Source organism: Caretta caretta, chromosome 8, assembly GCF_965140235.1.
Source record: "Caretta caretta isolate rCarCar2 chromosome 8, rCarCar1.hap1, whole genome shotgun sequence".
NCBI classification, from domain to species: domain Eukaryota; kingdom Metazoa; phylum Chordata; order Testudines; family Cheloniidae; genus Caretta; species Caretta caretta.
The window spans coordinates 49,584,293-49,598,603 of NC_134213.1; the positions used below are offsets into that span (position 1 = coordinate 49,584,293).

The following is a 14,311-nucleotide window of genomic DNA, read 5'->3' on the forward strand; positions in this document are numbered from 1 at the left end:
TTACTAGTAGAAATACTAATTTTAGAAGTGCAATTATAGGTTTTTGTTTTTTCTTCTTAGCACTGGCCTCCCACCTGTCAATAATGAACAATGATTGAAGTATAAGGGTAGGGTAAGGGTATTTGTGTAGCCACGTGTATATTTTTGTCATATTTGAATGAAAAGTCTATATTTAGAGAGAATCCTCTTTTTTCCATATCTCCTTTATCAACTGATTTTCATAAAATTTGAAATGGAGTCAGTTTTTTCTTTTTTACAGGCCCCTCATATTGGGAGGCCCTGAGCTGTAGTTTAGTTACCTTATGGCTTAATCCAGTACCGAAGAGGACCTTGTCTCTTTACCTATGCCTACTTTGCTTAAGAGCCTTTGGTGAGGGAGCTTGTCAAATGCTTTCTTATAATCCAAATACTCTATCCACTGGATCACCATTGCTAACACGTGTGTTGACACCCTCAGAGAATTCTAATAGATTGGTGAGACATGATTTCCCTTTACAAAGGCCTTGTGGACTGTTCCCCAACATATCATGTTCATCTGTGTGTCTAATAATTCTGTTCTTTACTATAGTTTCTTCCAATTTGCTTGATACTGAAGTTAAGCTTACCAGCCTGTAATTGCCAGGATCGTCTTTGGAGCCTTTTTAAAAAAAATGGTGTTATATTAGCTATCCTCTAGTCATCTGGTATAGAAGCTGATTTAAATAATAGGTTACATACCACAATTAGTAGTTCTGCAATTTCATATTTGAGTTGCTTCAGAACTCTTGGGTGAATACTGTCTAGTCCTGGTGACTTTAAATTACTGTTTAGTCTATCACTTTGTTCCAAAACCTCCTCTATTGACACCTCAATCTAAGACAGTTCCTCAGATTTGTCATCTAAAAAGAAGGGCTCAGGTGTGGGAATCTCCCTTACATCCTCTTCAGTGAAGACTGATGTAAAGAATTAGTCCAGTTTCTCCTCAACAGCCTTGTGTTCCTTTAGCACCATCATGCAGTGACCCCACTTCCTGCTTCTGATGTACTTAAAATTTGTGTTGTTAGTTTTTGTGTTTTCGGCGAGTTGCTCTTCATATTCTTTTTTGGCCTGCCTAATTATACTTCTACACTTGACTTGCCAGAGTTTGTTCCCTTTTATTTTCTTCTTAACTTTCAGTTTATTAAAGGATGCCCTTTTTTTGCCTCTGATTTTTATTTTATGGTCTTTACTTCTGCTTTATGGTGATACATTGGCATAGTTGCAATGATGTAGTTATGCAACTATAATGCCAATATGTAGACATGGCCTCAGGCATACTATATTAACACTGAACAGTAAGTTGACAATATGTAGCTTCACAGCAGCAAATTAGCATGTGGCGCACATCACCTTAGCAAACTAGAAATTTGAATAACACTGCACGCATAAATACAGCAGGGTGACTCAAAAGATCAAACCACATTAAAAGGGTCACCTTAGTCATAGCGAAAAGTATGTTTTGTTTTTTGTTTTTTTGTCACCTTTTCTGTTTCATTATCCAGCACATTACTTTTCTTTGTGTTAAACAGAGAAGTGGTATGGTTTTGGATTTAGCTTGCCAAAAGCTAGAGTCAAATTGGCTGGCTGAGCCTTTTTGTTGGTCAGTTTAATTCTTCCATAACATAGAATCTTTTTTCATAAATGGTATCTGTTGTGCTGTTTATGTAGGTTGAATGTGGGTATGTGGGGGGATGGTGGAAAAAATATGGTGGAAAAAATTGTATTCTTTTATTGTACGACATAATTACAAGCTTGAGATGCAAAAGTATTTGTGTCTATTTATAGCTTTAAAAGGTCACTAGGAAAATATTACTTGTTTCGGGGGCAAGGAGAGAGGACCAGTCACTCTTAAAAATACTCCAGAGCCATACAGTGCTTCTTGTGCTTCTCTAGAATCTCCTGTCTTATTTTATTATTAAACATCCTACAAAGGATTTTTAAAGGGTTATACCCTATTTTGGTACTTTACTGTGTGTCGTGTGGAACGTGAAGTGAGTGTTTTGTGTGGACTTTATTTTCTCTCAGCTTTTTTTGTTTTAAACTTTTTTAGAAATACTAGAGTGTTTGACTTCAGCTTCTGGTTTTGTTGGAGGACTTTGAGGGTAATTGTCAAATTTGTTGGGAGATTTCAGGTGTTTGCTTTAAATAGGTGTTAACAAAAACAGAATTTTAAACTGAGTGAGTAAAAATAAACATTCCTATTCATTTAATTGTTTATCTTGGATATCTCTGTGAAAACAACACTTGCATTTCAACCATAAAAAATCAAGAAGCAGAAAAAGAGTTTAGGGATATGAAAATGATCTTTTAGATTGCCATTATATATTATGAGGAGGGGACTCTTCCTTTCCCCCTTTGCAGGTCCCATTTTAAAAGGGCTAAATAAGGACACAGTAAAGGTTTTATATAGTGGCATTTTTTGTTTTAAAACCTATTAAGATAAAATTAAAAAAAAATACGTATATATAGTATACACACACACGTGTCGTTTATTAACGTAGCCTTAAACTTACATCTCATAGACCAGGGGTTCTCAATCTTTTTGTTTCCAAGTCCCCCTCCCCTCCCCCCAACATACTATAAAAACTCCATGGCCCACCTGTGCCATAACTCTTTTCTGCCTGTAAAAACCAGTTCCACTGTTAGTCCCCATGCCATAGAGGGCCCCACAAATCTCAGTTGCTCAGACTTTGTCTTTGGCTTCAGCCCCAGTGTCAGGGAAGCGAGGCTCCAGCCCCAGACTCCAGCAAATCTGATGCTGACCCTGCTTGGCGACACCTCTCCTCCCCCCAGTAAAACTTGTTCATGGCACCCTGGTTGTGAACTGCTGCCATAGACAATATTTGCTCTTTTTAATATAGTTCTTGAAAGCTGAGCTTTAGCTGTAACAGGCTGCTAGAGGATTGGAGGGGAAAGGAAGAGCAGGATATGACAGCATCTAGGATATCCAGAGATCTGAACTAAATAGGGGGAAGAGAAAAAGGATGATATTTAGCCAAGTCAAGTAACAATGGAAACCAGTATCTGCTACTACCATTTAATAATCATTTCTTTCCTTTCCCTCTGTTAGAAAATACATATTTTTAGTAGGGCTGTCAAGTGATTACAAAATTAATTGCAAGATTAATTGCACTGTTAAACAATAAAAGAATACAATTTATTTAAATATTTTTGGATGTTTTCTACTTTTTCAAATATATTGATTTCAGTTAAAACTTAGAATACAAAGTGTACAGTGCTCACTTTATATGTATTTTTGATTGCAAGTATTTGCACTGTAAAAAAAAAAAGACTTATTTTTCAATTCACCTAATACAAGTACTTCAATGCAATCTCTTTATCATGACAGTTGGATTTAAAAATGTAGAATTATGCACAAAAATAACTACATTGTTTCATTTTTCAATGTAAAATTTTACAGCCTGTAAGTCCACTCAGTCCTACTTCTTGTGAAGCCAATAGCTCAGACAAATAAATTTGTTTACATTTGCAGGAGATAATGCTACCCACTTCTTGGTTACAATGTCACCTGAAAGTGAGAATAGGCATTTAATGGCACTATTGTAGCCAGCATTGCAAGATATTTACCTGCCAGATGTGCTAAAGATTCGTATGTCCCTTCGTGCTTCAACCACCATTCCAGGGGACATGCGTCCATGCATTTGATGGGTTCTGCTTGATAACAATCCAAAGCAGTGTGGACTGATGCACATTCATTTTCATTATCTGAGTCAGATGCCACTGCAGAAGGTTGATTTTCTTTTTTGGTGGTTCAGGTTCTGTAGTTTCTGCAAAGGAGTGTTGCTCTTTTAAGACTTCTGAAAGCATGCTCCACACCTCGTCCCTCTCAGATTTTGGATGGCACTTCAGATTCTTAAACTTTGTGTCGAATGCTGTAGCTATCTTTAGAAATCTCACGTTGGTACCTTATTTGTGTTTTGTGAAATCAGCAGTGTAAGTGTTCTTAAAATGAACAACATATGCTGGGGTCATCATCCGAAACTGCTATAGCATGAAATATGTGGCAGAATGCGGGTAAAACAGAGCAAGGGACATACAATTCTCAACCAGGGAGTTGTCACAAATTTAATTAACGCATTATTTTTTTCACGTGTCATGAGCTTGGAAGCGTCCTTTGGAATGGTGATTGAAGCTCTGAAGATTTATATTTTGGTTTTGAGTGCAGTTACGCAAAAAAAAATCTACATTTGTAAGTTGCACTTTCACGACAAAGAGATTGCACTACAGTGCTTATATGAGGTGAATTGAAAAATAAAATTTATCATTTTTACAGTGCAAATATTTGTAATAAAAATAATATACACTTTGATTTCAATTGCAACACAGAATCAATATATATGAAAATGTAGAAAAAATCCTAAGTATTTAATAAATTTCAATTGGTATTCTATTGTTTTACAGTGCAATTAAAACTGCGGTTAATTGTGATAAATCTTTTTGAGTTAATCGCGTGAGTTAACTGTGATTAATCGACAGCCCTAATTTTTAGAAAAGGTTAAAACTTTTTTTTATCTGTTGTGTGCTTTATAGATCTATTGTTGTTCCATCCTCCAGAGGAGAGGGATGTTTAAAGAAATTGACACTCCTGGTCAAGTATTCATAGATTGATAGATATTTAAGTCAGAAGGGACCATTATGATCATCTAGTCTGACCTCCTGCACAACGCAGGCCACAGAATTTCACCCCCACTCCTGCAAAAAACCTCACACCTATATCTGTGCTATTGAAATGCTCAAATCGTAGTTTAAAGAGTTCAAGGAGCAGAGAATCCTCCAGCAAGTGACCCGTGCCCCATGCTACAGAGGAAGGCAAAAAACCTCCAGGGCCTCTTCCAGTCTGCCCTGGAGGAAAATTCCTTCCCGACCCCAAATATGGCAATCAGTTAAACCCTGAGCATATGGGCAAGATTCATCAGCCAGACAGTACAGAAAATTCTTTCCTGGGTAACTTGGATCCCACCCCATCTGATATCCCATCACAGGCCATTGGGCCTATTAACCATGAATATTTAATTACCAAAACCATGTTGTCCCATCATACCATCTCCTCCATAAACTTATCAAGTTTAATCTTAAAGCCAGATAGATCTTTTGCCCCCACTGCTTCCCTTGGAAGGCTTTTTCAAAACTTCACTCCTCTGATGGTTAGAAACCTTCGTCTAATTTCTAGTCTAAATTTCCTGGTGGCCAGTTTATATCCATTTGTTCTTGTGTCTACATTGGTACTGAGCTTAAATAATTCCTCTCCCTCTCTGGTATTTATCCCTCTGATATATTTATAGAGAGCAATCATGTCTCCCCTCAACCTTCTTTTAGTTAGGCTAAACAAGCCAAGCTCCTTGAGTCTCCTTTCATAAGACAAGTTTTCCATTCCTCGGATCATCCTAGTAGGCCTTCTGTGTACCTGTTCCAGTTTGAATTCATCCTTCTTAAACATGGGAGACCAGAACTGCACACAGTATTCCAGGTGAGGTCTCACCAGTGCCTTGTATAAAGGTACCAAAACCTCCTTATTCCTTCTGGAAATACCTCTTCTGGTGCATCCCAAGACCGCATTAGCTTTTTTCACGGCCACATCACATTGGCAGCTCATAGTCATCCTATGATCAACCAATACTCCAAGGTCCCTTTCCTCCTCCGTTACTTCTAATTGATGCGTCCCTAGCTTATAACTAAAATTCTTGTTATTAATCCCTAAATGCATGACCTTACACTTCTCACTATTCAATTTCATCCTATTACTATTACTCCAGTTTACAAGGTCATCCAGATCCTCCTGTAGGATATCCCTGTCCTTCTCTAAATTGGCAATACCTCCCAGCTTTGTATCATCCGCAAACTTTATTAGCACACTCCCACTTTTTGTGCCGAGGTCAGTAATAAAAAGATTAAATAAGATTGGTCCCAAAACCGATCCTTGAGAAACTCCACTGGTAACCTCCCTCCAGCCTGACAGTTCACCTTTCAGTAGGACCCGTTGTAGTCTCCCCTTTAACCAATTCCTTATCCACCTTTCAATTTTCCTATTGATCCCCTTCTTATCCAATTTAACTAATAATTCCTCATGTGGCACGGTATCAAACGCCTTACTGAAATCTAGGTAAATTAGATCCACTGCGTTTCCTTTGTCTAAAAAAATCTATTACTTTCTCAAAGAAGGAGATCAGGTTGGTTCGGCACGATCTACGTTTTGTAAAACCATGTTGTATTTTGTCCCATTTACCATTGACTTCAATGTCCTTAAGTACTTTCTCCTTCAAAATTTTTTTCAAGACCTTGCATACTACAGATGTCAAACTAACAGGCCTATAATTACCCGGATCACTTTTTTTCCCTTTCTTAAAAATAGGAACTGTGTTAGCAATTCTCCAATCATACGGTACAACCCCTGAGTTTACAGATTCATTAAAAATTCTTGCTAATGGGCTTGCAATTTCATGTGCCAATTCCTTTAATATTCTTGGATGAAGATTATCTGGGCCCCCCGATTTAGTCCCATTAAGCTGTTTGAGTTTCGCTTCTACCTCAAATATGGTAATGTCTACCTCCATATCCTCATTCCCATTTGTCAGGCTACCATTATCCCTAAGATCCTCTTTTGTCTTATTAAAGACTGAGGCAAAGTATTTGTTTAGATATTGGGCCATGCGTAGATTATCCTTGACCTCTACTCCATCCTCAGTGTTTAGCGGTCCCACTTCTTCTTTCTTTGTTTTCTTCTTATTTATAAGGCTATAGAACCTTTTACTATTGGTTTTAATTCCCTTTGCAAGGTCCAACTCTACTTGACTTTTAGCCTGTCTCACTTTATCCCTACGTGTTCTGACCTCAATAAGGTAGCTTTCCTTGCTGATCCCTCCCTTCTTCCACTCCCTGTATGCTTTCTGCTTTTTCTTAATCACCTCTCTGAGATACTTGCTCATCCAGCTTGGTCTACAACTCTTGCCTATTAATTTTTTCCCCTTTCTTGAGATGCAGGCTTCCGATAGCTTCTGCAGCTTTGATTTAAAATAATCCCAGGCCTCCTCTACCTTTAGATCGAAAATTCTTCCGTCCAATCCACTTCCCTAACTAATTTCCTTAATTTTTGAAAGTCAGCCCTTTTTGAAATCAAAAACCCTAGTTGCAGATTTATTTTTGTTAATCCTTCCGTTCAGTTTGAACTGAATTAGCTCATGATCACTTGAGCCAAGACTATCCCCTACAACCATTTCTTCTATGAGGTCCTCACTACTCACCAAAACCAAATCTAAAATGGCATCCCCTCTAGTCGGTTCAGCAACTACTTGCTGAAGGAATCCATCAGCAATCGCACCTAGGAAAATCTGAGCCCTATTATTATTACTAACACTAGTCCTCCAGTCTATATCTGGGAAGTTAAAGTCTCCCATGATCACAGTTTCCATTAGTATTTACTTTATTAAAAACATTAAAAAGGGCTCTATCCATATCCATATCCAAATTAGATCCCGGCGGTGTATAGCACATCCCAAGCACTATCCCAGGGGAGGCTCTAATAGTTTTCTTCCCCACTGTATTCTCCCATTGCATAAATGCAGGTGAAAACAACACCTTGTTGTATGGGAAAATTATTTACAGAGGACATAAAGTGATTTCAGGAAAGGTGGGTGGTTGAACTATAAACTAGCTGCAAAAACAATATATTAAAAAAAACCTAGAAATGAGGGTAACTCCATAGAAATGCGGGTAATTGGTCATTCAAAAGGTGAATCAAGACAGAGGCTTGCTCGCATTGGCCAAAGTAGCAAAGATATACTGGTATTCTAGAGCTGTTTTATTAGCATCTTGTATCCCAAAGGGACGGTCTAGTTTTTCCTCACAATCCAGAGTCTCTGTACCAGGCAACATGAGTCATAGGATGTTGACTTTCACAGATACAACATGTTCAAGCTGTCCTCTACTACAATCTAAGACGTTTTCAACTTAGAATTGTTACTCAGAATGGAAGAGATTTTTTTTGATATGAGCTTGTGAGAAGGGCCTGTCACCTGATTCTGCATTAGTCCTCTCCATCTTCTCTCACTTTATTGCAGTTCCTGGGGAAAAGTGCAAGAGGGATTTAGTGGATAAGATCCTGAATTAAAACTTGTTATGACATAGCTAAAATGCCCATATCTGCAGGTCTTAGGGCTCACTTAACTAGAGTTAACAGTTGCTTTCATGGCTTGAGTTAAACATATCCCTGTTATAGAAATATGCAGAATAGCTGTGTGGTGGTCAGTAAGTGCATTTACTGTACATTAGCCTCTGGACTTAACATCCTGCTCTGATGCTGGAATGAGGGGAGCAATGTTTCTTTCTGGTTTAACTAAGAACTCCTCAGCCCACCTTCTGTCTGGCCAGTTCTGCTCATTAATCTCCTTTTTGAGTGGAAGTGCTCAGGGGCCCTTGAAGAAGTAAGAGGTTACTGGTAACTGTGGTTCCTTGGGAGTTGCTGCTGTATATTCTCACTCTCTACCCATCCTCCCCTCTGCCTCTGAATTCCTATATACCTTGGACTCTGAGGTTTAGGTGAAGAAACTGAAGCAATTAAGGACTGCACTTCCCTTATGATCTCGGGTGCTGATTGCTCAGTAGCGTAAAATGCAGCTCATGTAGCCCCAACGGACATGGCTTTTCAGAAAGTTCCAGGAATTCAGATTCCAGGGGTGGCACCTTTCCCAGAGTACATATAAGTACAAAGCAACTATTCAAGAATCAGGTACTGGTAAGTAATTTTTCTTTTTTGTTTTCTTTTTATCACAATTTCATTTTGTGATCATTTGGCAAAACTATTGAGTTTACATCATCTACTTAAAGACAAAATAGGTCAGCTTTACTAAGCAAGAGTTTGCCTGTCCTGCTCTTGTTATCTTAGATGAGAAACGTGCACATTAGAAGCTTGCTTTTGGTTGCTCTGAGAGCACAGGCAACTTACTTCCTGTTAGAAACTGTTAGTGTTTTATATTGAATCATTTCTATTTCAAGAAAGTAGCAGTGAGGTTAATTTAATCTCATTCTGCTGTGGTTTTCTTTTTAGTTCATAGCACTAAACATGAAAAGCTGTTTGGATCTATAAGGCACTTCTGTAATGCAATCAACATCAGGGCCCAATTGTGCTAGGCTCTGTACAAATGCATATTAAGAGACAGTCCCTTTCCTAAAGAGCTTGTGCTCTAAGTACACAACACAAAAGAAGGATTGGATAATTGGAAGCCGCATATGAGCAAGAATTGGAAACTGAGGCCCCAAAAGATTAAATGACTGGCCCAAAATCGCACAGGAAATCTGTGTAGGAGGAGGCAGGCAGCAATTTAATTCAAATCTCCTGAGTCCTGTCCATTGCCTTAACCATCCTATCTTCTACAGTGTCAGCACAATTCTTAAGACTTCCTCAACGTAGATTGTTGCATGTGGTCTTTCTATTTTAAAACTAGATAAAATGGGACATGTTTAATTTTTGTGAAGTCCAAAATATGTAATCCTCTTCAAATTTAAAAACAGGACTCAGTTTGCAGTTGAAAATGTGACCTATTTGGCAAAAAAATCCATTTGGGCAATGTTTTCTGCATTCCTAGGAGGTATATTACTAGTTTATGTAATGCTCAATAGTTTAAACAAAAAATGCATGTTGTGTTTTTTCTAGGGGTTTCGTCTGCACCAGCATGTGTACTGTATTGCTGATCAAGGCTTGATAAAATAAATTTGCCTATGGGAGTGTGTGGCTGCCCGAGCCATTATTTTATGTAGAATTTAAATTTTTACTGTAAATATAAAGCTCTAATCTGTACAGGTGTTGAGAGAACTTTCCAAATGTCAAGAGGCATACTATTGTCTTTCTGAGTCTGCAGTCAGACTGCTCCAGTGCCTCTGCTGCTGTTAGTTACTTAGATAGCACCAACAGTGAATTTAACAAGACTGTGGTCAGCGTAAGTGCTCTTATTCAGAATTTAGTAAGGGGGATGTCAATCAACAAGAATTGTCCTCATCCACAGGTGTAATTTGGGTTATTCATATGGAAAGTGGACCTACAAAATGGAGGTTGGGGGAGGCATAGAATAATAGAGAATTCTTCTTGTATTGGTTTCCACACTGGGCTCAAATCTTACTTCTTTGAGTGCTTGTTCACATCCATTCCAATTAGGTGTGCACATGTCACGTGCACGGAGGTCGGAAATTTTTTCTCTGGAGGAGCCCCCTAGTGGTGCCCTTATGATGCTGTATATAGAACCCTGCAGGACTGACCCCGCTTCGGTTACTTCTTACTGCCTGTGGCGGCATTGGAATATGCTCTCTCACTTGCGAGTGATCCCTTAGCAATCTTGTTTTACCAGTTAGACAGTTTGTTGTTGGATAGTTAATAAGTTAGTTAGGTACAATTTAGCTAGAGGTGACTGGGAATTAGTTTCAGCTACCAGCCTTGGGCTGCGGGGCATGCAGCAAGACCAGGGGTTTAAAGCTTGCGCTAACTGCCCCAAGTCTATGCCCAACAGCGACCCCCACAACTGCTGCCTTAGGTGTCTGGGGGAGGCATACCAGGCTGAGGGCTGCAAAATTTGCAAGGCCTTTAAGCCCCGCACTGAGAAAGAAAGAGACTTTCATCTTAAGCAGCTTCTCATGGAGTCTGCGTTACAACCAGCGGCCCCAGAATGCCTGGTACCGGGCCCAAGTTCCTTCGTGCGAAGTGCCCTGGCATTGGTGCGCGATTCGGCACCGGGCTCTAGAGATTCCCAGCTCCGTAAATCCCCAGCATTGAGACGAGCCAACCAGCCCCGGCAGCACTCAAGCTCCCTGGCACTGGCCAAGTGCCATAAGAAAGGGGAAAGAGGACACTCCCCTCAAAGAGCGACCAAGACACTCAGAGAGGCTCCTACAACTCAGAGACAGGACTCTGTTTCCTATCAGGAACCGGCACCATTGACTCCGGCGCTGCAGGCACCGTTGAGTCCGGTGCGCAGCGACTTCAGCGCAGACCAGTGTCTAGAGGTGGTCTTGGAACCCCCCTCCATGCCTGACACATTTGAGGCTGCAAAGGACCTCATCGAACTGTTGGCGCCCATTCCCATCCCATGCAGGGAGAAGCTTCTGGCACCAGACGGGTGCTGTCCAGAGGGAAACTGGCAATGGTGCGCCGCTCACGGCACCTCTCCCATTTGAGCTCGCCACAGCGCCACTCCCTGGCACTGACAACCCCACATGAGGTTACGGCACCAGATGAAGAAGTGCCCTCAACGAGGACCCAGCACTGCTCCATGTCGTCCTCGGTTACTTGGCACTGAAACACAGTACCAGCCACTTCCCCGGCACCATATGCTCTAAGGTGGTCCAGGTCTCGGGATAGCCGGTAACGCTCACTATCACGATCATCTCGGCACTGGTCCCTGGCCCACACCTCTCGGCACTCCACGGTGGCACAACGATCATCTGCACTGCCTTGCTCCTCCCCATCAGCCTCCGAAGCTGACTCAGGCCGCTCGAGTTATAGCAGGCACCAGACCAAGACCAGCAGAGAGTCCCACACAGCCTGGCAGCCGCAGTGGCCACCTCTGGGGCAGTGGCCCTTTTGGACCCCATGGGCCTATCACCTACAGGGCACATTTTCTAGAGCCTCCAGGTCGGCGCACTCAATGCAACACCGCTCAAGGTCGCCATATAAACGCACCTTGAGGGCAAGAGAGGCCACTCTCTCTAGACCAACCTCGGACCCCCAGAGCAGCCAACAGAGGCAGGTCCATTGCCTGCACCACTACTGAGAAGCACACCCCAAGACCGCAGGAGGCACAGTCTGCCTCTGAAGAGGCAACAGCCTTGACAGGCCCCAACATGGTCCAGAACTACAGGGCATTACAGGAGGGTCAGGATGGTGGCAACCCACCTCAGCACACATCCTTGTCCACCCCAGATGAAATTGGCAGGAAAATCTGTATCAGGACCCCCACCTATCGACCATAGGGCCCAGCAAGAACTTGTCCACCTAATTGCTCTTAATATGGGCCTTCAGGCGGAAGAGGCTGTTGAGTCTGAGGATCCGATGGTTGATATCCTGGTTCTGGAAGGACCCTCAAGGGTAGCATTGCCACTGATCAAGACTATCCAGAGTAATTATAAGACAATCTGGAAAACCCCAGCTTCTATTACCCCGACGGCCAGGGGAGTGGAGAGAAAATACTTCGCCCCATCTCAGGGCTATGAATTCTTGTTCTCCCACCCTCCATCCTGCTGACTGGTCATGTCAGCTGTGAATGAAAAAGAATGCCAGGGTCTGCAGGCCTTGGCACCGATTGGATCTCTTTGGCAGGAAGGTCTATTCATTGGGAGGCCAGCAAGTCAGGATTGCAAACCAACAGGCCATCCTTAACAGACACAACCTCAACTCTTGGAACTCTATGTCCAAGTTTAAGGATCACCTGCTGCAGGATTCGCATGCAGTTTTCTGCGCTAATTGAGGAAGGAAAAGGCGTAGCCAAGACATCTCTGCAAACCTCCATTGATTCAGCTGACTGCGGCCAGAACCATATCATCAGGAGTGGTTATGTGGCATTCAGCATGGTTACAGGTGTCAGGCCTCCTTCCCGAGGTCCAAAACACATTGCAAGACCTCCCTTTTGAAGGCTCTGGCCTCTTTTCAGCGCAAATGGACTCCAGGCTGCATAGCCTCAAGGATTCCAGGACTACAATGAAATACAGGGAATGCATACAGAAGCAACCCAGAGGAAGCCCTTCAGGCCTCAACCTCCACAGCAGAAGCAATACCAACCTTACCCCAGACAAGACCCTTATTGCAGGTGAGGCAGGAATAATGGACGCAGACCGTCGAACAATGTGTCTAACCAAGGCCCAAATAAGCCCCAGCGAGGCAACAAGCAAGGGTTTTGAAGGCATGCATGAGGACAGCGTACCAATCCAACCCCAGGATCCCTCCCCACAGTTTTTAAACCGGCTATCCCACTTCTACAGTGCGTGATCCCGTATAACATCAGACCGCTGGGTACTACGCACAGTACAGGTGGGATACTCCCTCCAGTTCTCCTCCTTCCCTCCCTCCCACCTACCCCCTTTCCCCATCCCTCTTCAGGGACCCCTCTCATGAGCAACTCCTTATGCAGGAGGTGCGATCACTCATTGATGTAGGGGCGGTGGAGGAGGTTCCCCAGGAGCTAAGGGGAAAGGGATTTTGCTCCCGTTATTTCTTAATAACCAAGGTAAAGGGGGGGTGTACGACCCATTCTAGACCTTCGCGGACTCAAGACATTTATGGTCAAACTCTGGTTCTGCACGGTCTCCCTAAGCACTATTATCATCCTGTCACTGGATCTGGGAGATTTGTACGCTGCCCTTGACATGAAGGACACTTATTTCCACATTGCCATCCGTCTGGCACACAGATGCTTCCCATGTTTTGTGATAAACTGTGAGCATTACCAGTTCACGGTGCTCCCGTTCGGCCTTTCCACAGCCTCCCACGTGCATGGCAGTGGTAGCAGCTTTTCTGCACAAAAGACAGGTTCGAGTGTACCCATACTTTGACGATTGGCTGCTGACAGGGCACTCCAAAGAGCAGTCCCATGTTACACTGGTCAGGGACACCCTTCACAGACTGGGGCTCCTTCTCAGCATAAGCAAGTCGTCACTCATATCGACCCAAAGGATAGAATTCATAGGGGCGGTCCTGGACTCAGTACAGGGAAAAGCAAGTTTCCCAGAACCCAGATTTCAGGCCATAGAACAAATTGTCAAGACGATATTACAATACCCCACCACAACCGTGAGGGGTTGCCTGAAGTTAATAGGCCATATGGCAGCCTGTACTTACATAGTCAAGCATGCCAGACTGAGACTCAGACCCCTACAAGTGTGGCTCACATCATGGTACCGCCTGGCCTGAGACAGCCTGGACATGATAGTAACTACCCGGCCAAGTCCAAGAGTCTCTGTGTGGTGGCTGGACCAACCAGTCGTCTATGCGGGAGTCCCCTTCGCCACAACCCAGCCTTCACTGATGTTAGTAACAGATGCGTCTGATCTGGGTTAGGGTGCACATCTAGTGGAACTGAGAACGCAAGGTCTGTGGACGCAGGATGAGATACTCCTTCATATCAACCGGAAGGAGCTCAGAGTGGTTCATCTGGCCTGTCAAACCTTTCACGCCACTTTGCAAGGTCACAGCGTGACCGTCCTGACAGACAACACCACTGCTATGTTTTACATAAACAGGGCAGAGCTCGCTCCTCGCCCCTCTGCCGCGAGGCTCGGCTCTTCTGGGGCTTCTGTA

The 14,311-nt window shown here is 42.7% G+C and overlaps 1 protein-coding gene across 4 annotated transcripts in view; it reads left to right on the forward strand.

Moving 5' to 3' along the window:
- The window catches only part of RABGAP1L (RAB GTPase activating protein 1 like), a 551,596-nt gene that overhangs the window by 62,750 nt on the left and 474,535 nt on the right, over window positions 1-14,311 (forward strand). The gene's annotated exons all lie outside the window — the stretch shown is intronic.